This window comes from Carlito syrichta, unplaced genomic scaffold (assembly GCF_000164805.1).
Source record: "Carlito syrichta isolate Samal-C Ts95f unplaced genomic scaffold, Tarsius_syrichta-2.0.1 Scaffold311943, whole genome shotgun sequence".
NCBI classification, from domain to species: domain Eukaryota; kingdom Metazoa; phylum Chordata; class Mammalia; order Primates; family Tarsiidae; genus Carlito; species Carlito syrichta.
In genome coordinates this window covers 72,854-97,813 of record NW_007256039.1, presented here as the reverse complement: position 1 = coordinate 97,813, position 24,960 = coordinate 72,854, and the positions used below count along the sequence as shown (strand labels likewise).

The following is a 24,960-nucleotide window of genomic DNA, read 5'->3' as shown; positions in this document are numbered from 1 at the left end:
ATTCATAATGCCTATTATGTAAAGAAAAACTAGGGCATTGTACATTATTTGTACAATAATTGCTATACTAATTGAATCAATGTTCAATGTAGTCTGTTGATCTCCAAAAGCAAAAATCTTTTCTAAGACCTAAGGTGCTAACTGTGTTGAACAGTATTACAGCTGAGGGAAAACATCTCACCCATATATGCCAGAAAGTCCAGCCTGTCAGCATATCAGGAGGTCAATCATAATAGTCATTCACAAACAGAGAGGAACTAAGCCCTGAAGCATAAGCATATATTAACTGAGTGACAGAAATATAACTACCTACAAAACATACTTACAAATTACAAAATTATGCTCCTAAACACAAACCAATCTTCCCTCTTTGGTTCTCACAAGCTAAAAAGGGTCATACACATTCGCTTCAGAATATCATTCATATTACAGAAATACAAATGATCTGGCAACTTGGACTACTATTGTTGATTTTTTTCCCTTTAATTTCTTTCTCTTTTAAAGGCTCTATAAACAGTCAGACTTTTCTTCAGGACTTTATTCAACCCACCTAATTTTAAAGACCATTCACTGTTTCCTTAATATGTGACCACCCACCTTCACTGCTACCAGGGAGGACCCATGCCAAGTTTTTTTGATGTCTTGCTGACTGCTCTCACCTTGCATAAATTCAGCTCCATTAAGTACACACTGATAAGACTGGTCTGAACCCTAAGCTCTGAGTTGGTCCACTGGAAATCTTCCTAGTAAAGCAATTCAACACAATGGTGGGGACAGAGGGCAGAAGAAGACAGGCAGAAAATTCAAGTAAAGAGAAAAAACAATGAGTAGATGCACTGCAGACATCAATTCTTACTTAAATAAATTTGATCAAAACAACTCGAATATTATCTAAGAATATTAGATAAGAGTACTCAAATTAATGTTTTTCTATAGAATGCTCACAGTTATCACTTGACACATTCCTAACCGGCATTTTTACCTACTCAATTACAAAGAAAAACAGAAATGTAGTCAAAAGTCTCTCTCTAATCTATTCCCCATCATTTCTCCTATTGTAGGCACTTCTGGGGAGGCAGGGGAGACATATTCTGATATTCATACTAAAGTACGACCCTCTCTTGAAATATGTTCATCTTGAAGAAAGGAATACAAGCCAAGGAAAGTCAGTTAAATGGAAGAAGCAGCTTTGTTACAAGTTTAAGTTGAAGAACTTTGCATGTAATTACAGAATTAACTCAAAAACATTGAATCTTCATAACTCAAGCTCTAATTCTTAGCTACCAAAATTAAACAATTTTCTCTTTTTCAGCACTCTGAAGAAGTCTGAAGAGTTAATAAGAACAATGATACTTAGACCAAGATATTAAAATGAGAAAACAATAAGAATCAATTATACAGAAAGAACTCAAAGTATAAATCAGTGTATAACTGAAGACAGCCTACTAAGGTACTGATGCTACCTAGCCACACTGCCAGAGTTTAACAAAGCATGAAGAATCCCACACCTGACCTGGGAAGCAGGTGTACTGGGGCACAGGCTAAAGTAAGATCAAAGTACACAGTCTAAATCTCTAGAAATTTGAGAATTGTTCAATATCAAAATTTCTGTTGCACAAAAAAAGTATCTACACTATAATACTAATAATGTAAAATTTATGTAGGGACAGGAGCTATGGAAGAGAACATGGGAAAATGATAACATGTTGGGATGGAATGTTCTCAGGTAATTTTTTCTTCCATTTGCACATTATTGCTGGTGTAGCTAATAATAATTATTTTAAATTAATTAAACAAAGAAAACATATAACTAATAATCCATATAAACAAAATATCCTCTTATTCTAATGGAGACAAATTCTGGGGCAAACTTCAATAAGCATTTAATTTTATGTTTTAATTACTATATATTTTGCAAGAAGATATGCCTTTTATGACAGCGGGAGGAGATTTCTGCAGTGCCTATTTATATTTTTTCGCAATTTAAGTCAAGTGAATAACAAAATAGTCAAAAGTCAAAGCATCAATAACTCAACATTTGTACTGACCCTTAAATAGAACTCAGATCATTAGCTATCTTGTTACAATAGACTCTCTTGAATTCTAAATTTGTCAAATCACTCCAGGCTTTGGTATTTACTGCAATAAAGTTATGAATGCTTTTGTTTCAGTAAGTAAAGCATCCATGGCAGCAACGCAAAGCATAATCACTTCTCATGCTCATACCTATATTCCTAAAGACACTGCAGCTGGTGATGAAAGCAGAGATAACAGAGCTTATAACAGATGGCATCCAAGTTGCTGGAAAATGAGAACAATACAATACAAGGCATAAGAAATGTGTAAGTCACAAATAACTTTTAAAACTGAAGCTCAGATTCCCATTTCCAATCATGAATGAAGACTTCAAGTCTCCTGCTATTTTTCAACTCAAGTCACTATAAAGTGTGACAGGAGAGACAGGAAGCAGAGAAAGCTGGAGAGTTGTCCCATCTATGTATCCCTAGAAATGGCCTATCTGATCTTGTTGCCCTACATTTCATCTCCAGTCAAGAGATGAATACTCTTGTGCTGTATGCAGACAGTATGAAGGCAATCTAAATAGGAAGAGGCTGGGATGAAGGGCTCACTTGGCTTTAAAAATCACACTCTTTTAGTCCTCAACTTCTGTCGTGTAATAACTGTCTTTCTACAAAAATGAAGTTTAGAAATGTAAGAAAAACAAAAAGGATGTATATTCTATATTGCAACACAGTATATTAATGCATATGCACAACTGAAACAAAATTTCTGCAATACTGTAGATGAGCTTAGGAAATGATGTATGAAATATTATTTTACCAGTATTTAAATATAACATAAAGACTCCCAAAATATCCCCCCACACCAAAAAAACCCCCACTCTATCCTTAACTACCACATTGACATTTGCCGTAAAGGGACTTCAGAGTTCATGGAAAGGAGAAAGGAGACTTAAAAAGAAGTAACTGGAATAAAGCGTAAGAGATGGTCTGATCCATGTTTCTAAGTACAGAGGGACACCATGGGGAAGTGGTAAACCATCCCAGAGAAAATCAGGACAGGCTTCATGGAGAAGTGACACTGTAATCTGGGCAGCTGCACAGGCAGGATACACTTTATATTCATGATTATACATATTTCACAGTACACTTTGCTAGAATTCCTGCTTTTGGCTGATTTTCCACTTCCTAAAAACCAATCTAGTTAAAAGCCTATCACTAAAACCAGCTTTCACTGAAAAGATTTATTAAGACTTGGCATGAAGGAGCCCCACAGTGAAAGGCCACACTTTCAAAAATGAAAATGCTCCTAAATATAATTTATGAAGTAAAAATTATGTGGGCCTGAAATTATTAGTTCTAGTCAAAAGACTAATCAAACCATTTTAAAATTTTTAAGAAATGACAGAGTTAGTTATGAAATGCTAAAGATTGCAAGTTGTCTACATCAAAATGTTTCAAGTTATAGTTGCAATACTTAACTGACCTAAATACTTAACTAGAATTTAGAATATAAAATTTAGAACATAGCCTTGAAAAATGTGGAGGATTTTCTTGACCAAATCATTGGACAGTAAAAACTGCATGAAATGTGTTTCACATTAAAACCTTCAAAAAGTATCCTGAAAACACACATACATAAGAATCTCTTCATTAGCTTTCTATTGGTTAGTTTTTTATTGATTGCTAACAGTTAAGGAACACTTTTACTTACACATTTCCTAATTTAATTGCCTTTACAGCAAAGTAAGACAAAAAACATTCTATTCAGAATTTTATTCAAAAAATTAAATAAATCTTTATTAACTCTTTACAAAAAAGCTTTTTATATTGGCACAAAATAAAATGGCCAAATAAACAGAAAGAAAGAGTAAAAAAGAAGTCAAAGAGGAAACGAGACATGCGAAGGAACAAAATACACGAGAGGATTTGACAGGATCTAGAAAAAAGTAAGCATAGTGATCTTAAACAACAGGTATGAGGAAAGAATATAATAAAAACTGGGCTGCACTTTCTCATGTCCCTCCGTTCAATATAAACAGCTTCACAATAGAAAGAACAGCATATTTGGAACAAGAGGAATAGGTTTCAAATCATAGAGTACACTGCTGCCTGGTTGCATAATCAGTAATGCCAGGCATCCTGTGGAGTATAAATAAATTAATGTATATGAAAAGGGTAAGCAACAAAGAGCTAGTCAGAAGTTAATTACAGTTGCTACTATAAAAAACACAACTGTACTTCTATGAAGACCTACAGCGCTAATGATGTTTCTCAAAAGCAAGATGGCAAGGTTTCCAAAACTTTCAAACACTAGAGAGAAAAGTCAGATTCCATTTCTTTCAAAAGCTCTGGAGGGCTAGGAAATAAGTCACAAACAATTGCACTGATAATGACAATCACGTTTTTGAACTTGTTAAATATATAAATTAGACTCAAGGTCATCCCTATGGAATCACTCACTTGCACTGTGATAATACTTTCCTGAGTGTGAGGGAAAGGGAAGAAGGCATAGTAACTGAATCCAGAACTGCACATGGTCCTCCTAAGTGTGCCTAGGAACCACAGAAGAAAACCATGGCTGTTTTTCCACCTTAGGACACTTGAGTGATACGATCCTTACCACCTATAACAGTGGCTCACAATGCCAATGAATCTAAGTTAGGGGCCACATGGCAGAATCTCCAACCACCAGCTTTCCCAAGTTCTGATCAACCAGCCTGTTACCTACCCTCTCTAGTTAGGGCCGCTCTCAGTCACATCCCTCTCTCAGCAAACACCCTTGAGAATCGCTGTTCCAGGTGATGTCTTTTATTTTACATTAAATTCTCTCAGACTACTTTTTTTCCTCAGCAACCCAAGTCACCAAGACTACAACTATTTGTCTCAAAGTCCTGAAAATAAACATACACCTTAGTAGAAATGAAAGTTGTTTCCAAGATGCACAATTTTTGAGTAACTTTGGGAAACACACTGACTATCACTGCCCTGAATTGGACCAAAACTGAACAAAGTAAAGGCAAAAGAGTCAAAGAACCTGGCTTTACTCAAGATCCTCTTCACTAGAGAATGTAGAGACATGACAAAGAAAAACACATGTTATGTCTGCCACAGAGTCTTCAGCTTCATTTTGGAAGTAGGAAGGCATAGGGATAGAAAAAGGAAAATCTGGCATGTGGATATTTGGATAAGAGAAAAAGGTCAGTCACATTCTGATAGAGATAGAACTTTTAATAGAGATCACTGTCTAAAATGTCAAAACATCATTCTAATGACAGACTCTGAAATTCAATTGTATATTACAGACTCATGAACTCCAAGAATTTCAGAGTAGAAGGGATCTTCCCCATCATACAATTTTCAATTCATAAAACTGAGGATCAATGAGGTTGCATGGGTTCTTAAAGATGACATTAATGGTAGTAGAAATAAGCATTTCAACACAGCTCTTCATGGTCTCAATCTAAGACTCTAACCTATCAGAGCAGCTGACTTCTCTGCACAACTTAAAGAAATGCTGTGCTTGATTCTTCAGTTGTAATATTTAATGTACTGAAACTATCCTTTATGAGGATGTTTCAATTACGACTTATTATTTCTCAATAAAATATATACTTTACTATAAAATAGTAGTATTGAGATAAACTTCTACCCAAAATTCATCCACAGTTGATATCCTAACTAGAGATTCTGCAAATGTGTTTTTTCCCCACAACTAATAGGTAAACGAAATTAGCATTTATTTTCTTAGTCTCAGAAATAATTGCAACATATCTGCTGTATGCTTTGTAATGTGTTACAGAATAAATTTTAAAAGCAAAAATGTGCAAATCTCTTCAAGCATGCAAATGTTAAAAATCAACTGAACATTCTTATTCTGTGACAATATCATTATTAGGTTATCTAAGGAGAGGTTCATGATATCACCAGAGAATGGTTGTCTTACCACTGATTAAGTATTCTAATAGTCACAAAAAATTTTCAAGAAAAAGAGAAAATCAGACTTAAATTTCTTGTCAACCCACACCTGAACTGTCAAATTACTGTTGTCAGTTTTTTCACTTGACTGTGATGTAACACATTATTTGTGACAATAAAATCTTTGTTTTTAAAAAAAAATGTTTTGAAGGCGATTATAATTTTTATGTATATTTATTTTCCTATCAAAGCTTTAGATATTGTATTTCTCATAGGACCTAGTTTCCACTTTATATTTCTGGTTTTAGGGAATCCAGCTATAAAGTACTAAGGGAAAATTACCAATACAACTTACTGTTGTGTTAAGAATAGTCAAAGCAAAGTAGAAAATGCCACAACACCCTACATTTGAAAAAATGCAATTAAGCTGTGAAGTATTTTTTTTTAAGTTTACAGTCTCATCTATTCTCACTACATTTTACTAATCAAAAATAGATTCTCTAAATGAAGAATAAAACCTTTCCAGTCACATAATAATGTACATATGGTATTATGCAGTGTATAAAAGCAATATGTCAAATCCATTCTTTTTATTTTTTATTTTAAAGATGTGGGAAACAATTCAGGGTTAGATATACAAATGTTCATTATGCAGATACCCTTGTTGATGAGGTGTGCCCCACCTCCCCTGGCAGTTTCCCACTACTGCCAGTCCTGCCCTTCTCCCCTTCCCCTGGCAGTTTCCCACTACTGGTAATCCCCTTCTTATAGTATTATGATAACTGTTCAAGGTTCACTTATAAGCAAGAACATGTTATTTGTTTCTGTGATAGATCACTGAGTATTATTGACTCTAATTTCATCCAAGTTACTGCGAAGTTCATAATTTTGTCCTTCTTTATGGCTGCAAAATATTCCATCATGTGTATGTACCATATTTCTTTGATCCAGTCCTCTTTTGATGGGCAGCATGGTTGGTTCCCTGCTTTTGCTAATGTGAATAATGCTGCAACAAACATGCGTGTGTAGATATCTTTTCCATACAGTGATTTGAGTTCCTCTAGGCATATTCCCAGCAGGGAGATTGTGGGGTCAGATGGAAGGAAGATTTTAAAATCTTTTAGAAATTGCCACATTGTTTTTCACAGAGGCTGTACTAGTTTATACTCCCACCAACAGTGTAGAAGCATTCTCTTTCCCCCACAGCCTCTCCAGCATCTGTTGTTTTCTGAGTTATTATAGGCTTCATCCCTGGGATACAGGGATAGTTCAACATCCTCAAGACCATAAACATAATTAAATATATCAACATGTAAAAACAAAAATCATATGATTATATCATTAGTTGCATTAAAAGCTTTCAATAAAATCCAGTACCCCTTCTTGACAAAAACCCTTGAACATCTAGGCATAGACGGAACATACCTCAAAATAGTAAGAGCCATCTATGAGAAACCTACAGCCAACATACTGCTAAACAGACAGAAATTGAAACCAATTCCCCTGAAAACCGAAATGAGACAAGGATGCTCACTCTCACCCCTCCTGTTCAACATAGTATTGGAAGTCCTAGCTAGAACAATCAGACAAGAGAAGGAAATCAGGAGCATTCAGATAGGAAAAGAGTAAGTCAAGTTAACTCTCTTTGCAGATGACATGATTCTATACCTCAAAAACGCAAGAGAATCTGTCAAAAACCTCCTTGCACTGATAAAGGACTTTGACAAAGTCTCAGGGTATAAAATAAATGTGCAAAAGACAGTCTCATTCCTATACACCAACAATAAACAAACAGAAACCCAAATAAAAAGCAAAATCCCATTCACAAAGCCCCCCCCCAAAATTTTAAATACCTTGGCATCCTCCTAACCAGAGAAGTGAAAAAAAATTTGTTTTTTTTTAAGTCAGGTTCTCGCTTGTTGCCCAAGCTGGAGTGCAGTGGCATAATCATGGTTCACCACAGCCTCCAATTCCTGGGCTCAAGCAATCTTCCTGTCTCCACCTCCCAAAGTGCTGTGATTATAGGCATGAGCCACTGTGCCCAGTCCAAAGGTCCATTATCTTATAAGTTAGTGATAACAAAGAAGAAATCCTATGGAAAAAATTTCTCTTTTTAAAAGTAGATTAAAATTCTTAAAAATATATATATGAAGTGAACATGTTTTGTATGAAATCCTCAAAATATGACTAACTGATATACTTGGTGTTTTTTACTAAATACTTTCTATTATAAAGTTTAGGTATAATATAAATTATTTCTGGTACTCATCCTTTATATTATTCATTAATTGGTAAAAATTAATGTTGAGAAATTAGAATCTTAGGACTCAGAAACTGCCATACCTGAAAATACCAAGTATCAGCAATAAAAATGATTAATATACACACTCAGGCCAGGCGAGGCGGCTCAAGCCTATAACCCCAGCACTTTGGGAGGCCAAGGAAAGAGGATTGCCTGAGTCTGCAGGTTCGAGACCTACCTGGGCAACATGGTGAGATCTCGTCTCTACAATAAATCAAAAAATTATCCAGGCATGACAGCACGCGCCTGTAGTTCCAGCTACTTGGAAGGCTGAGGCGGAAGGATCACCAGAGCACAGCAGGTTGACACTGGGGTGGCTGTGGGTGTGCCACTGCACTCCAGCCTGGGCGACAGAGTGGGACTCAACTCTCACACACACACACACACACACACACACACACACACACACACTCTCTCTCTCTCTCTCTCTCTCTCTCTCTCTCTCTCTCTCTCTCTCTCTTAAAAAGCAAGAAATTTTTCAAAGATAAATTTGTTTACATTAACAGTTTTCACTAAAGTCTAGACAAAAATCATACATTTTTTGAGAATTAACAATTCTTGCAGTCTTATAACAATACCATCATACAACCTACTGGGATTCTATCAGGATTCACAAGAGTTAACATGTAAGCCCAATTTAACAGTAGGCAAATCCTTGCTAATATTTAACAAAGAAACATGGGGCTACTTTACCAAACAGGTCAGTAGGAAGCCTGTGAGGCTGGGTCATGGGAAGCCTGTGAGGTTTAAGCCTAAAGTAATTTCCTTTCCTTGCTTACAACAATAAAGTCCAGTGAACCAATATAACAGTGTGTTATGTGAAAACTACAATAAGATTATCAACTTGAACTATCCAACACTAAACACAAGCTCCCCAAACCCCAACCCTAGGATGAAGGTTAAAAAAATACCTAAGTCCTCATATAAATTCCATTAAAGATGAAAGGTGGTTTCAAATAATAAGAAAAGGCATCTTTAAGCAGAAAAGAAAATCTAAGTGATAAATTCAGCAGTATAATTAAAGACAAACCAAAAACATATAAAACATTTCTGAAATCACCATAAAGCAGTAGAATTCACCTGGGGGACACATTTAAACATTCATTTGTGTTCTTAAAAAATATTAGATAAGGTTACTTAACCATTTTCATTTTTAAAAAATCATTAAAAAATAAAATAAAATAACCAATGACAATGTCTAAAGAAGACTTTTAGAGAACACCAATTACATACTTTGTGGCAGGTAAACACTGCTGTTCAGTATGTATGTGACTAGAAACAGGACTAATAAACTGGCTAATAAAGTTATAAAGTTACAGAAATACAGACAAGCTATGATATGCTGGTTTCTCTAATGGAGTCTTTTCCGTCCATTATTCCAAGCCAAGTTATAGAATGAAGTAATATGAAAACCTACTAAAGGTTTTACGGTTAAACTTTACAGTTTGGGATCATAAAGAAATTTGCCTACTCTTTTTTTTTTTAAATATTATTATTTGAAAAATGCTACCCAAGAGAAATACAATGAATAACAAGTTCATTCTAGAAATAATGTTATGTAGATGTATAGAATAAACTAGACTCCTATTGTTAATTTGGGAAAAGTAAAGGAGTAGATAGAAAGGAAAGAGAATAGCAAAGGGATAAAAGACTGACTGCTTTTAAGAAAGCCACCGCCTTTCAATTGCGAAATGCCATGGTTACCAAACCACAGTCACATGTTAGCATGGCACAAAAACTTAAAAAAGGTTCATTGACAACAAGTAAATACGTAATAAACTGCTCCTGTAGTTACTAGAAAGTAGAAGTTATCACCTATTTACTTACAACAGTGACAATGGAAAGTATTCTTAATATGTAAAATAATGCACAAACTTTTTCATTTTATTCATATTATTGTAACTGTATCAGAGATTACACATAATTAGAAGATGCATAAAAGTATCTTTTTAAAGTATATATTGAAAATTCATAAAATTATTTTATTGAAAAGCAAATACTGAAAAAGGAGATGTGCTTCTATTATCTAATATATCTCAGTTGCACCATGCTACATATATAAGCTTAATCACTTATTAAGTTTCGAAAACATCCTCAAGTTGAATCTGTATTGGACTCTGTAGGGTGGATACTCAGTCATTAATACTGATAAAACCACAGTTGATATAGTCCTACCTTACAGTCTATATGAAAACAGTTTATGAAGAGTTTATGTTCTGAGTAAGTACCACATGCAAAGTACAAAACCTGACAGTGAAGATTAATAGCAATGTCTTAAGTAAGAAAGCTGCTTGGTGACATACCCTGGGAATTAAGGTCAGTCTAATCCAAGATGTAATCAATTACAGAGAAATTAGGAGAAACAGAAAATCAATTAAACTTGCAGACTATACATATTGAGAAAATCCTGAATTACCATCACTGGAAGCATTTGGAATTAGAAAGAATGAAATGCCAGCAAACATATTAGTAACAATGGAGATCTCTTTTAACAGAGGTTGAGTGGGGAAGAAATATGACTTAATAGTAAAGATAGTTTGTTTACTTTTGGAGTTGGCGTCTCACTCTGTCACCCAGGCTGGAGTGCAGTGGCACACTCATGGCCACCCCAGCACCAACCTGCTGGGCTCCGGCAATCCTTCCGCCTCAGCCTTCCATAGTTTCCTAATTTCAATAGACAATATTTACTTGCAAGAATTTGTCTTAAGTTATCCAATTAGACCATCTTTTTACAAAGATGTGATTATTTTAAATGATTTTTTTGTTTAGAGGACTTCACGTACACTTTTTGGAAGAAATGCAGATTTATATTTCTTTATATCTTTCACACCAAAAAATGTTTTTAATGACAAAGATAAGCCAGACTAAGGAACATATGAATATTTGTAAAAGAAAGAAATGAATGTGAATCCTATAGACACTGTATTTCTTTCCTTAGATTCTCAGATTCGGTTCTATATCTTGCTTAATTATCAAAGTAATATAGGAAAAAATATCCTAGATTCATTAAAATTTGGTATCTTCCTCCTAAAGCAACTATAAATGGCTGGAATTTTCAGGCCACAATTAAAACAATGAGGATTAATTCCAAATAACTCAGAATTTGCCATTTTGATACGATAATAAGTGGCTCCTTTAGTTACTAGAAGGTAGAAGTCATCACCTATTTACTTACACCAGTGAGAATGAAAGAAGACAGAAACAATGAACATATGCTTTATATGGTTTTATATTAATTACAATAGATTTAAATGCTTTCAGCATCAATGTACCTTATTAATACAATTTAAAACATTATTGGGTGCAACATTAGCAGCAATAAGAACGCAAATGCACTGTTTCAGAGGCTGTTATGTCCAAAGCCCCTCCAAGGAAGAGAGATGACAAGTGCCCAAGAGGGATCAAATGCGAAAACAATGCAGTTACAGGAAAACCCTCTTATCAGGCTGTATTCCATCTAGCCCTTCTGGGCAGAACCTTGTCCATGGCTAACTTCTTATCAATCAGGGTAATGGCAAAGCAGATGACACACTGCATAACTTGAGATTTTCATAAAGGGACTACTTACTAAAATTTGGGAAGGGTTAGGAAAACCAACAAAAGACAATGCAATACTCTAAGAGCAGCAATAATGGGGTGCTGTTTCCATCCCAGAAGCAAAGGAAGGAAGCAGTTATAGGAACATGGAGAAAGAGAGAAGTTGAGAGGGACACCAGGCAAGGGCTTGTGGCCTTGAGTAAAAGAAAGCAGTCAACCCAAAACAAGCAGGGATGGAGGGAGAAAAGGGAATGGACATTCCTATCTTGTTCTCTTGTCACAGCCTTCAAATTCCAATTGGCTGAATCCAACTGGACACCTGAGGGTGAGGACCCTACTGATATAATCCATACAGGTCAGCCTCCATGGACATAGACCAAGGCAGACAGTAGTTCTGGAGGAGCAACCAGAAGATATCTACTTCTGTAGAGGACCACAAAGTGAATGTAAAACAAACTGAAAATAATATGCAAAAAACATCAAATAGTTCAGCTGGCTGGAGCAAAGAGGGTAATGTATGGCATTCATGGAAGAAAAAGTAAAAGTGACCAGGATGCAGTAGAAGACAGTTAAGATTATGCTAAGAAGTCCCAAATTAATTTGGTGAGTATTAAGCAACCAGTGAGGATACACATGCAGGAGAGCAAAATAATCCCAGATGAATGGTAGCAGTATATGCAGTCAGATGGGAAGGAGAGTCACGGACAGCAAAACTCAGTAAGATTATTCCAGCAGTCCAGGAATTAAAGAGATAGTACGAGGTAAACATTAACATGATCTGTGTCCATAATATGCTCTGGGTTTCCAGTTTAAGCTGGGAAAACTGAGCCTCAGAGAAATGACTTGCTGAAAGGGAACCAACAACGGTCAACTGCAACAAAAGTCACATTATTTCACAGACATATGCTGTCTCAATGAAGTACTGGTAGTAGAAATGGAAAGCAAAGAACAGAAGTTCATTGATAAGCACAGTTCTCTATTAGCTAAGAATTCTCAGACAAATCACTTAACGCCTTCATAGCTCAGCTTTCCCATCTGCAAACAAAGGACAGGTACCAAAATTATTCCTTGCATCTTGAAAATTCTTTCGTTACATTACTAACACTTATCAGCCTTCCCACCTTTTAACCAAACCTGCTAAGGATCACCCCCATCAGCTTCATCTTCAATTCACTCTCACAACTAAATCCAAATGCAATCTCTCTAATAAATCCACTCAAGTCCAAATCTATCAATGAGAAGCTATCCTTAATTAATCCACCCTGGGGTGACTGGTCTTCGGTGATGTCCTGTAGACATTATATCTCTCCAAGCAAATTACCAAGCACACTGTTGACTACCTAACATTAATTTTTTTAAAAATAGTTTTATTTTTAGTGCAGTTTTAGGTTCATAGCAAAATTGAGCAAAAGTACAGTACTGCCTCCCCCAACACAGTCTTCACACTATCAACGTCCTATACCAGAGTGGTATATTTGTTAACAACCAATGAACCTATACTGACACATCATGATCACCCAGTTTACACTAGGGTTCACTCTTGGTGTTGTACATTTTATGGGTTTTGACAAATGACCTGTGTCCATTACTACAGTGTCATACATGATGGTATCACTGTCATACATATCTTCTATGCTATCTATTCATCTCTCTGTACCCTCTAACTACTGGCATCCACTGATCATTTTACTGTCTCCATAGTTTTACCTTTTCTACAATTCCCTATGTTTGGAATCAAACAGTACATAGCCTTTTCAGACTGACTTCTTATTCTTTGTAATATGCATTTAAGGTCCTTCTATGTTTTTTTAATGGTTTCATAGCTCATTTCGTTTTTGTGTTGTATAATGTTCCACGGTCTGGATGTACCAGAGGTTAATTATCCACATATTTACTGACGGACATCTTTGTTGCTTCTGAGTTTTGGCAACTATGAATAAAGCAACAATAAACACTGTGTGCAGGGTTTTTTGTAGACATAAGTGTTAAATTCATTTGGGTAAATATCAAGAAGCATAAATGCTGGACTATATGATAAAACTATTTACTGTTGATTTTTAAAAATGACAAACCCTGCTGGATGTGGTGCCTCACATCTGTAATCCCAGTACTTTGGGAGGCTGAAGTGAGAGGATTGTTTGAGTCAAGGAAGTTGAGACCAGTTTGGACAACATAGCAACATGCCATCTCTATAAAAATTAAAACCAGGCATGGTGGTGCACACCTGTAGCTCCCAACTACTTGAGAGAATGAAGAGGGACGACTGCCTGAGCCCAGGAGTTTGAAGCCATGGTAAGCTGTAATCGTGCCACTACACTCCAGTGTGGGTGACAGTGAGATTCCCAACTCAAAAAAACAAACAAAACAACTGACAAACTGTCTTTCAAAGTGGCCTACTGCATTCCCATCAGCAATGAACAAGAGTTCCCATTGCTCCACATCCTTGCCAGAATTTGGTGTTGTCAATATTTTGGATATTGACCTTTGTACTATAGGAGTGTAGTGGAATATAACATTACACTGCATATTGCTTTAGTTGGCAAATCACTAGTGATATATGATGCTGAACATCTTTTTATATGCCTATTTGCCATCTGTACCTCTTCTTTGGTTAAGTGTCTGTTCAGGTCATTTCCATTTTTTAACTGGGTTGTTCATTTTCTTATTGTTGAGTAGTAAGGGTTCTTCATATATTTTGGATAATATTTCTTTAACAGATATGTGTTTTGAAAATATTTTCTTCTGTTCTGTGACTTACCTTTTTCTCATTCTAACAGTATCGTTTGTAGAGCCAAGGTTTTTCATTTTAATAACATTCAACTTATCAATTATTTCTTTTATAGATCATACTTTTGATGTTGTATCTAAAAAGTCATTGCCATAACCAAGGTCACCTAGATTTCCTCATATATTATCTTCATCACCATTAATTTTGTTAAAAAAATCACTAAGAGACCAGTACGTGCCTAGGACTTAAACCAAAAGATGAATAAGGTAACAACAACCTCAAGCATCTGAAAGCACTGCTTAACAAGCTCAATCGAAAAACCTTTATGGCCGTGAATTTTTTTTTTTTTTTTTTTTTTTTGAGTTGGAGTCTCACTGTCACCCAGACTGAAGTGCAGTGGCTGCTTCGGCCACCACAGCCTCGACCTCCTGGGCTCTGGTGATCCTTCTGCCTCAGCTTTCTGAGTAGCTGGAACTACAGGCATGTACTACCATGCCAGGCTAATTTTTTGATTTATTGTAGAGATGAGGTCTCGCCAAGTTGCCCAGGCGGGTCTTGAACCCGCGGGCTCAGGCAATCCACTCATCTCAGCCTCCCAAAGCGCGAGATTACAGGCTGAGCCACTGAGCCCGACTGGCAGTGAATTTCAACTAGGAGAGAGCAATCACAGTATAGTGTGAATCATAACACAATGTAAGAGAATAGGCTGTGTGTGGAGCCAGATTTGAGTTGGGACTCAAATCCCAACTCTATCGCACTTACTAGTTGGATGCCCTTGTGGCTCAACTTCCTCATCTGCAAAATGAGTAAATATTTATACCCACTTTGCTTCCCAATACTACTGAGAAGACTAAATGGCTTAATCCACATGAAGTGTTTAGCATAGTGTCCATCACATTGTTAAGTACAGTACACAATACAATCTAGTACTTCTAGATTCTCCATAATTGGGTTAAGGAATAGTTTGAAAAAAATATTTAAAATAATCATTGCTATAAAATTTTTAATCCTGATATTTCATTTTATTTTGGAATGTCAAAAGAAGATTAAGCTATAGTCTCATTCTCATATCCTGTAATAATTAATCACCAATAAATCAAAGATTCAAGCTTAATGAATAAAAGCATGTGAATAGTAGTAGACACAGACCAGCAGAAAAAGTATAGAGTTAAAATTTTCAATTTGGCAGATGTAAGTCTATTTGTTTTTCTTAAAACATAAATTTCTCTTTTATAACAAAACAGTAATTTTAAGTGACATTTTCAATTCATTGAGCTTAATATTCCATATCATATTATTGGTTTTCATTTATACTAATCTAACAAAGGAAAAATATCCTTTAAATATTTAAAATTAAACCACAGAATTGAATATGGCTTATTTCTCAGTGACTTCAATAAGAATGTTTCAATGACCATTGGCTAATGAAATAAAGCATAATTCTCTTTTCTAGTGCAACTATAAAAACTATACCTTAAAGAAGTAATCAAAATTAAGTACTACTTTCAAAAGTATCTTAAAAGAAAGAAACTACAACTAATTATATAATATGAAAAAAGTGCAAATAAAAAATTACATTTCTTTAAAATTCATTAAATCCTGTCTTCTGAACCAAGACTCAGTCTAAATCCATTTTTTTACAAACGTAAAATAAGACTTTTTAAAAACTGTGATATGATTGATTGATTTTTAGAGATGAGGTCTCACTCTGTCACCCAAGCTAAAGGGATTACAGCTCACTGCAGTCTCCAATTCTTGGGCTCAAGTGAACTTCCCACCTCAGGCTCCTGAGTAGCTAGAACAACAGGCATGCACCACCATGCCCAGCCTGATTCATCTATAAGACAAATAAATATTGTCAGTAGAGTTCTTGCTTCAAATATTAGATTGGCGAATGCATGAAGCCAAAGACAAAATTTTATGATTTTTATATCTAAAAGAGTAACTTTTATAATGATGTTCAGTAAGTGTTAACTAAGTGGTATTTTTATAACGTAGTTCAGAAAATATATACATGTTTACCTCACTTTCAACAATTACCTTTAATTGTTTCCTCCACAACTTCTACCACACGATCTATCTGCTGAACCTAGAAAAGAAAACAAATTACTAAAAAGCAATTTACAAAGAGAAAAAAAAATCTGTATTTATCCTTCTGCTTAGATCAGTGCTACACATTTTCTAAGCATATCAATGCAGGCTTTCTTTAATATATTTGGAGATATTATACAAAATATTCTATATTAATGTTCTGTGTTACAATGAAGTATGCAATTATAATATTACAATGAAGTATGAAATTATAAAATTCACTTGTTCTCCAATGATAAGTGAAGAAATTATACTGCATTTAAATAAACCACCAGGAGTTGTGTTAGAATAACCTATCAACATACTGAGATATAAACTTAAGTTTAATTAAGACTTCTTACACAGAGCTTCAAGAAAAAAAAATCCCGGCATAACCTACACAAAAGAACATGCTAGTATTAAGGAGATCTGTTCCAAATTCCATTCTTTATTATTTTAATATTCAGAACCCCTTGAATGAATCTCTACCATGTGCTGAGAACTGTACTCAGATTCACGAAATACAAAGTCAAATAACACAGCTCCTGTTCTGTTCACCAGAGATTAGGGAAGAATATCCAGGGTGCCATGGGAGTACAGAGGAAAGGCAATAAAATCAGATGAAATGATCCAGGAATGCTTTCTAGAGAATCAAAGATGACTCCTGAGGTTATGATAAAGAGGATTATTATAGGAGAAGCCCACTAAGAAAACTGAGTAAGCATGGCCAGAATTTAGAAGAAAAATTTAAAAAGCAAAGTAATATTATGACTTAAAAAGCTAAACGAAGAAAGTAAGACTAGATCAACGTTGATTCTCTTTTAAAAACTCTCAAATTATCAATTGTATTGCAGGAAAAAATCACCAAAAAGACCAAACAAAATAGAAATATAAAAAGGAAATAAGTTAAAGCAAACCATAACATCCTCCATCCACTATTTTCACTGCTCAGATAAAATCACTTGTAGCGGTTTGATGAATAGACACCAAGATATTTTCTGGTATCAAACATTTATATATGTCTTCTCAATAGTCCTACTCTTTTTTACAAATAATAAGGGAGAAAAAAATATATATATTTGTGTGGTGCAAATATATAAATACATACATAAAACAGACCTGTTTCTTGATTTTTTTTTCTATATGTCATCAATCTATATAGATATATTTCATTCATTTTACTAGCTGCCTAGTACATCACTGTATGGATGTACAACGATGCATTCATTTATACTACTTTTGATGAAAAAAATACAATGCTATAATGAACTCACATGAGAGAAGAATCTGTTTAAAGGATTTTACTAAAAATGTAATGGCAAGTCTCTTAAAAATATTCCTTTGTTCTCAGTGTCTTGTAGGAAATAAGACTACTGAGAGCAGAACCTGAATACCACTCTGATCCCATGATACTCTGTAGCAGCAGCAATAATTACTGAGAACCTCATGAAAGCAAAGTAAATCTCAGAGAATGTTAGGTTTTTAGTCTCCAACAAACCCACCTAACTGGAGTTACATCTACCTGGAAAGCACTGGAACCATTGGACACTGGGTTTATTAAATCTATGTGCCTTCCCTACAGAATGTGATCAAAGAAGCCAGCAGAACTAAGATTTCAAAGAGGAGGGAGTGACCAACAGTGCCAAAGGCTACAGAGATAGGTAACACAAAGACTAAAATGAGTGTGCTTGATTTAACAATAAAGGGGTCAATAAACTTAGAGGGAAAAGAGAGTTCACTAGTAATGAGTCATAAATAAGAAAATGGAGAGAGCTAATATAGACTACTCTTAAAGGGAAGGAGAAAGAGGACTCCTGATGGCTAGAGAATATTGAATATATTGAGTATATGGGTTTAAGTTAGTATATTTAACTATTTCTTATTACTATTATTATCATCCTATTATTATTGCTGTTTACATGCTGAGGAGAGAAAGTCAGTAGACAAACAGGAATTAAAGACAGAAAAAATAATTAATGGAGCAATGTCCCTCAGGAAATGGACAAGGTAAGATCCAAAACACAGATTGAGAGACAAGCCCAGAATGAGAAAAGGGCCAAGTCTTCCCCTAAAACAAGAGGTTAGGAGGAAAGCTTGAGAACAGACGCCAGTATTCTTGTAGTGGTTAGAGATGCTAAAAAAAATTCCCACCTTTGGCCTCAATTTTTCTCAGTGGAGTATGAAGCAAGTTCATCTCCTAAGAGTGGTAAAGTATATTGTGAAATAAGAACAGAGTAAATATTTAAAAATACCTGTTGCAGAGAATAAAATAGAGTGAAGGCTAGGGATGCATAAAAATTGCCAGAAGGTACTGAAAGATACCGGTTTAAATTAGAGATCATGAGCTTACAGCAATTATTCTATGTGTAGTTATAATTTTTTTCAAGGCCCAGCAATTCTGAGTAGAACCCAATCAGACAAATAGATTGATCCAAGTTTTGTTAATTCCACCATTTATTCACTCATCGTTTACCGAGCATCTGATGTACACTAGGATGGTTCAAGGGGCAGGGGAAACAGCAAAAGAGATTTATGGAGTGAACTTGAAAGAAGTAGATAAAAGAAAGTTGACTATGCATTTTGGATGAGACAAAGTTTGGAGAATACATTGGACAGTGAAAAAAAAGAAGAACCAGAAAGAAGAAATGAAGTGTCTGGGTGTTTGGAGAAGGAAAGAACAAGGGGAAAAAAGAGAAAGAATGATAAAAGGAGAAAAGAAACAAGATAGAAGTTATAATCAGAGTTACAGATACAGGCATTTAGTATTTCTGAAAAATAGCAAGTCCAAGATCTCACAATGGGAACAGATTAATAAAACAAGGTGCAAATGATGACCACTGGAATTGAGATACAACAAACTAAGATGTTATAATGTTGGTGAGACATCACATCCAGACACTCAGGCTGACCAAGGTAATAAGAGCCGTAGGAGGATAGGGAAGAGCTGGTCAAATTTTCCAGTGAATGTGGGTGAATGACCAAGAAGATATCAATAGAGGATAGAAGAAGAGAAAAACAGAAGTTAAAATGAGATGCGCATCAATGATGGAGCCAGAATAAAAATGCTTTCCTGTACAGTTAGAAATATAAAAGCTCAAAGTGATCACGGCATAGACTCTTGAAGCACATGGAATACATAAGAAGTTGCATGGAATACATAAGAAGTCGTATTCTTTCAGAAGAGTCAGAGCAGCATGTAGAGAAAGCAGTCTGTTAAAAAGTTGGAAGTAAGATAAAACTATAAAACTCTTAGAAGATATCACAGCCATAATTCTACATGAAGCTTAAATTGCACAATGCTCCTTACACTGAAACACAAGCAAAAATAACAACAGAAACAGATAAATTGGATATCATCAAAATTCAAATATTTTGGTACTTCAAAGGACACCATCAAGACAATAACAACAGAAAATGGGAGAAAATTTTTACAGATCATATATCTGGTAAAGGATTTGTATCTAGAAAATATAAAGAACTTCTAAAATTCAATAATAAAAAGACAAATAAACCAATTCAAAATGGGAAAAGAGTCTGAAGAGACACTTCTCCACAGAAGACAGAACAATAGCTTCCCCAAACACACACACACACACACACACACACACACAAAGATGCTCAATATCATCAGCCAACCAGGAAATGCATATCAAAACCACAACAGAGGAGTGGGGAGCTAATGGTTAATGGGTACTGAATTTCTGTTTGAGAAAATGAAAACATTCTGGAGATGGACGGTGATGATGGTTGCACAACAATGTGAATGTACTTAATGCCATTAAACTACAGTTAAAAATGATTAAAATGGTAAATTTTAGTGTTTGTAAATTTTACCACTATTTAACTAAACCCACAATAAGATACTAGAATGACTTTCATAAAAAAAGATAGAAAAGAACAAGTGTTGGCAAGGATGTTGAGGAATTGGAGTCTTTATATATTGCTGATGGGAATGTAATAATATGATAAAGGCCCTTTGTAAAATAGTCTGGCAGGTCCTTAAACAGTTAAACATAGAATTACCATATAATTCAGCAATATCAATCCTAGATATATAGCCAAGAAAAATGAAAATACATGTTAATGTAAAAACTTGTACACATATGTTTACAGCAGCATTATTCATAATAGTCAAAAGGTGAGAATCCAAGTGACCATCAACTGATAAACAGACAAATTGTTACACAATGTAAGTATCTAAACATACAAAAGGTACAATAAAAATACCATATTATAATCTATAGGACCTTTGCAGTATATATGTAACTGACTGAAACATCGTTATGACAGTATTATTAAGTCATAAAAGAGAATAAAATATTGTTACGTGACATAACATTATGCTACATTTAAAAAGTCAGACAAAAAGATCACGTATATGAAATGTCCAAAACAGAAAAATCTACAGAGATAATTCAGGCCAGTGACTGTCTATGGATGAGTGGTGGGAGAAATGGAAGGCAGTGCTAAGAAGTACTAGGTTTCTTTGTGGAGTGACGACAGTGTTCTAAAATTGATTGTGGTGATGGCTGCACAACTTTGTGAATAAACTAAAAACCACTGAATTATATATTTTAAGTGGGTGAACAGCATGGTGTATGAATTGTATCTCAATAAAGTTGCTATTAGTAAAAAAAAAAAAAAAAAAAAAGTTGAGAGGGGGCAAATGTTCTAATGTCAAGGTCATGAAACTCAAGGAAAACCTGAGAAAATGTTACCGATTAAATGAGACTAAAGAAACCTAACAACTGAATACAACTATAAATCTAGGATTTTTCTTTTTCTATAAAGAATATTATGGAAACAATTGGCAATATCCAAATAAAGTCTATACACTAGTTTATAGTATTGTATCAATTCTGATCATTGTACTGTAGTGATATAAAAGAATGTCCTAGTTTCTGAAATATGCCCCTTTAGAAGTAAAGGGGCATTACGCTTACAACTCACATTCAAGAGCATCCCCAAACAATGTGTATACATAAGAAAGAGAATAAGCAAATTAGTTGAAATACTAGTATATGAGAAATCCAGGTAAAGGTTTAAAGGGTATATGGAAACTCTGTTTATTTTTGTAACATTTCCATAAGTATGATATTATGTTAACATGAAAGGTTTAAGTATATATGTGTATATGTGCACATGCATGCATAAAAGAAACGAAGAGAGAGTTTCTTTTACCTTGATGGTCACATGGAATTTGCTTAAATGTATATAGCTGAAAACAGAGCCTCTAATTTAAGACAGTACTTGATTACACTTGCTTTTTATGACAGAGAAATAAGATATTACCCATGCATGATCATTTAAATCACTAGATGATAATTTTAATATTAGATGGTGTAGAGGAACTCTAAGATCTTTAAAAAGTACTTAATTACAAACAAAGAATTTTATTAAATGATTTTTTCAAAATACTGCATCCATTTCTATTTCCAGTAAGGAAGACAAAGGAGGAAGCAGTGGGGAGAAAAAAGAGAAAGAAGGGGAGACAAAGAGAGACAAGAGTCAGGGGACAAGGAGTTACACAGAGGAAGGAGAAGCTTGGAGAGCAAAAAAAAAGAAAAAGTAAAGAATGGGGGGCCAAGAAGAAGAAAAAACAATCATGAACAGGAAAACACACTCCAAATTCACATAGAGTAATGAAGAATATATTGGATTCATTCTGGAAGAAAAAGAAAGTTGTTTTTAATTAATACTATAAACTGAGGCCCTGAATACACAAGAGCTTATTCTCTGGCATATAATTCAAGAAAAATAAATAAAACAGGATCTTGTGTCCTTCAGGCACTTAGTTATAAATATACAGAAAAAAAGGACATGCAGTATGTTCTGTTACTGATCCATATGTTCTCAACAATGAAGAAAGGAATTGGCATATAAACAATTCAGAAATAACATTAATGAGTCATTCTGCGCAGAACTTTTAAAAGAAATCCATAAAAATATTCTATTCAGCTATTATGAACTACTCCAAATTTATAACTAAACATGTGTTGAAGAAACTAGCATATAAAATGACACCTAAAGCAAATAAACAGTGTTATTCTGAAGTTTCTAATTGTTTAGAGCAGTGCTGACAGTAGAACTTTCTGTAATAAAGGAAATGTGTATGTGCTGTGCTGTCCAATGTGGTAGTCACCAGTCACATGTGGTTATTACGGACTTGAAATGTGACTACTGTTACTGAGGACTTAATTTGAATTTAAATATGAATTTAAATAATTACATGTGGCTACTGACAACCACACTGAGAAGGGCAGGTTTCCGGAATGGCTCAGATAGCCACTTGGTTGCAATAATTTGTTGTGGCAGCCCTAGGAAACTAACACACATTTCAAACATGATTTTGCCAACTAGGCTGAATTAAAAAAAGAAAAAAAGTTCACTTATCTGAGGTTGTCAGAGAACAAGTTGATATTATTCTACAGTCAAAGGTTCTGCTTTAGTATGCACTTGAAGTATGTTTTTCCCTGAACAACCAGCAGCTAGATAAGTTAATGACTGGAGTAACACAGTGACAGCTAACATTTCTTAAACAATTACTTTGTTTCGTGCTCTGTGCTGACACTTCACATACCTTAGCACATTTAATTCTCACTATGCTCTTAGGCAGGAGATACTACTGTTATTTCTGAGAGTATGGGTACTGAGGCAGAAGGTTATTGAGCTAGAATTTTGTCAATTTCTCTTAGTAGATCTTGCCCAGGAACCAAATAGATGGTCCATTTGATAAGTTTCCCTTTGCTTATGCACTGGAAGGTAGTACTAAATGATTACAAAATACCAATCAAGTGATCCTGGATTTTCAAGAGACCTACGCAACAAGTACTCCCTCCAAACTCCGATAAATCACCACTGGCAGAAATGCATGCACTTAACGAATATTTGTTAAGTACTACCCATGAACTTCACACTATTCTAGGAACTTGGAACATACTGGTGAAAAATAAAACATCTCAGCTTAAAGGACCTTACATTCTAATGGAAGACAACATGAAGTAACTGAAAATCTTCATTTCCGATCATGACAAATGCTACGAAGAAAGTAAAATGTGAGAGTGGTATGAGGTGGAAAGGACAATTGTGCTACCATACATAGAAAGTCTTTTCCATCAAACATATGTTCAAATGTTTCACTCTTACCACAATGGGAGTTTGATCACAAAAAATCAGCATTTGATAGATCAATGTTCAATCATAACTTCTCTATAAAAAAAAAAACTTGCTCTAAAAATGTTGCTTCAAGTTTTTAAGAAAAGTCTTTACCTTAAATGGTACTGGGAGAGAACTCCATTTCCAAATCTTTTAAATTCAGAGAAGTTCACAGCAGTCATTAAGCTAACTTAACATGTTTCAACTAAATGTATTAGAAGAAAGATTTCTTGAACTCACAAGCCCATGAACAAGTTTGCTAATGTGTTACCCAAGAGAGCATCTGATGTAATATATGGTTTAATTCAAACGAAACTTTCTCATCTTCCAGTATATTTTAATCAACTTTCATCTTGTCATTCAAAAAGATTCTTCTCCAATGGTAGAAACAGCCCTTTCACCACAAGTTATGTGACAGCACATTCCTCATACCACTGAAAGCATATTTTCTACCTGAATGGGACCAGTGAGTAACTAACACAGAGTTAGAGATAAGAACTACTAATTGAAAGATGAGGCCAGGCTAGAAGGATGCCAGCAAAACTAAGATCAATACCAGGAACCTTTCTTTCTCTTAAATGCAACAAAAATATCCATCAAACTTTTGAGGGGTGGAGAGGGACAAAAACTCAGCAATAAAAAATAAAATGCAACAGGCTAAACTCAATCACATAGAGAAATATTGTTTGGAAAATTAGGTTACTCCTATTAAATAATAGAACATGTTATAAAGTAAAAAAAAATTTTTAAGAGTAAAAATTAAACAGAGTAATGCTAAACTGAAATAGAAATATACATTAGAGATGTAAAATATTAACAAATAAAGGAATGCTATACATTGTAGGCAGAATAACGGCCTCCCAAAGACATTCAAATCCTAATCCTTGAATATGTGAATATGCTATTTTCCATGGCAATAAGACTTTGCATATATGATTAAGATTAGAGACCTGAGATGAGATTAACTTGGATTATCTAGGAAGGTACAATTTAATCACATGAGTCTTAAAAGCCAAGAAATTTTTCCACCTGTGGACAGTGAAGCAATGACAAAACAAGCATGGGAGAGATAGAGCTTTGCTGGTTCTGAAGATGGAGGAAGGGGCCACAAGCCAAGGCTCATGGGCAACTTCTATAAGGTAGAAAAGGCAAGAAAACAAACTCCCCTAGAGCCTCAAAAAAGAATGCTGCCCTGCCAATGTCTTGATTTTAGTCCAGTAAAACCCCAT

General features: G+C 34.8%; 1 long non-coding RNA gene across 1 annotated transcript in view; it reads right to left on the bottom strand.

The window, feature by feature from the left end:
• LOC110596651 overlaps positions 1–24,960 on the bottom strand; it is a 109,355-nt gene that overhangs the window by 73,717 nt on the left and 10,678 nt on the right. Inside the window, exon 2 of the long non-coding RNA XR_002482610.1 lies at positions 16,547–16,595. This is a non-coding gene — a long non-coding RNA (uncharacterized LOC110596651). The remainder of the gene's footprint in view (positions 1–16,546; positions 16,596–24,960) is intronic.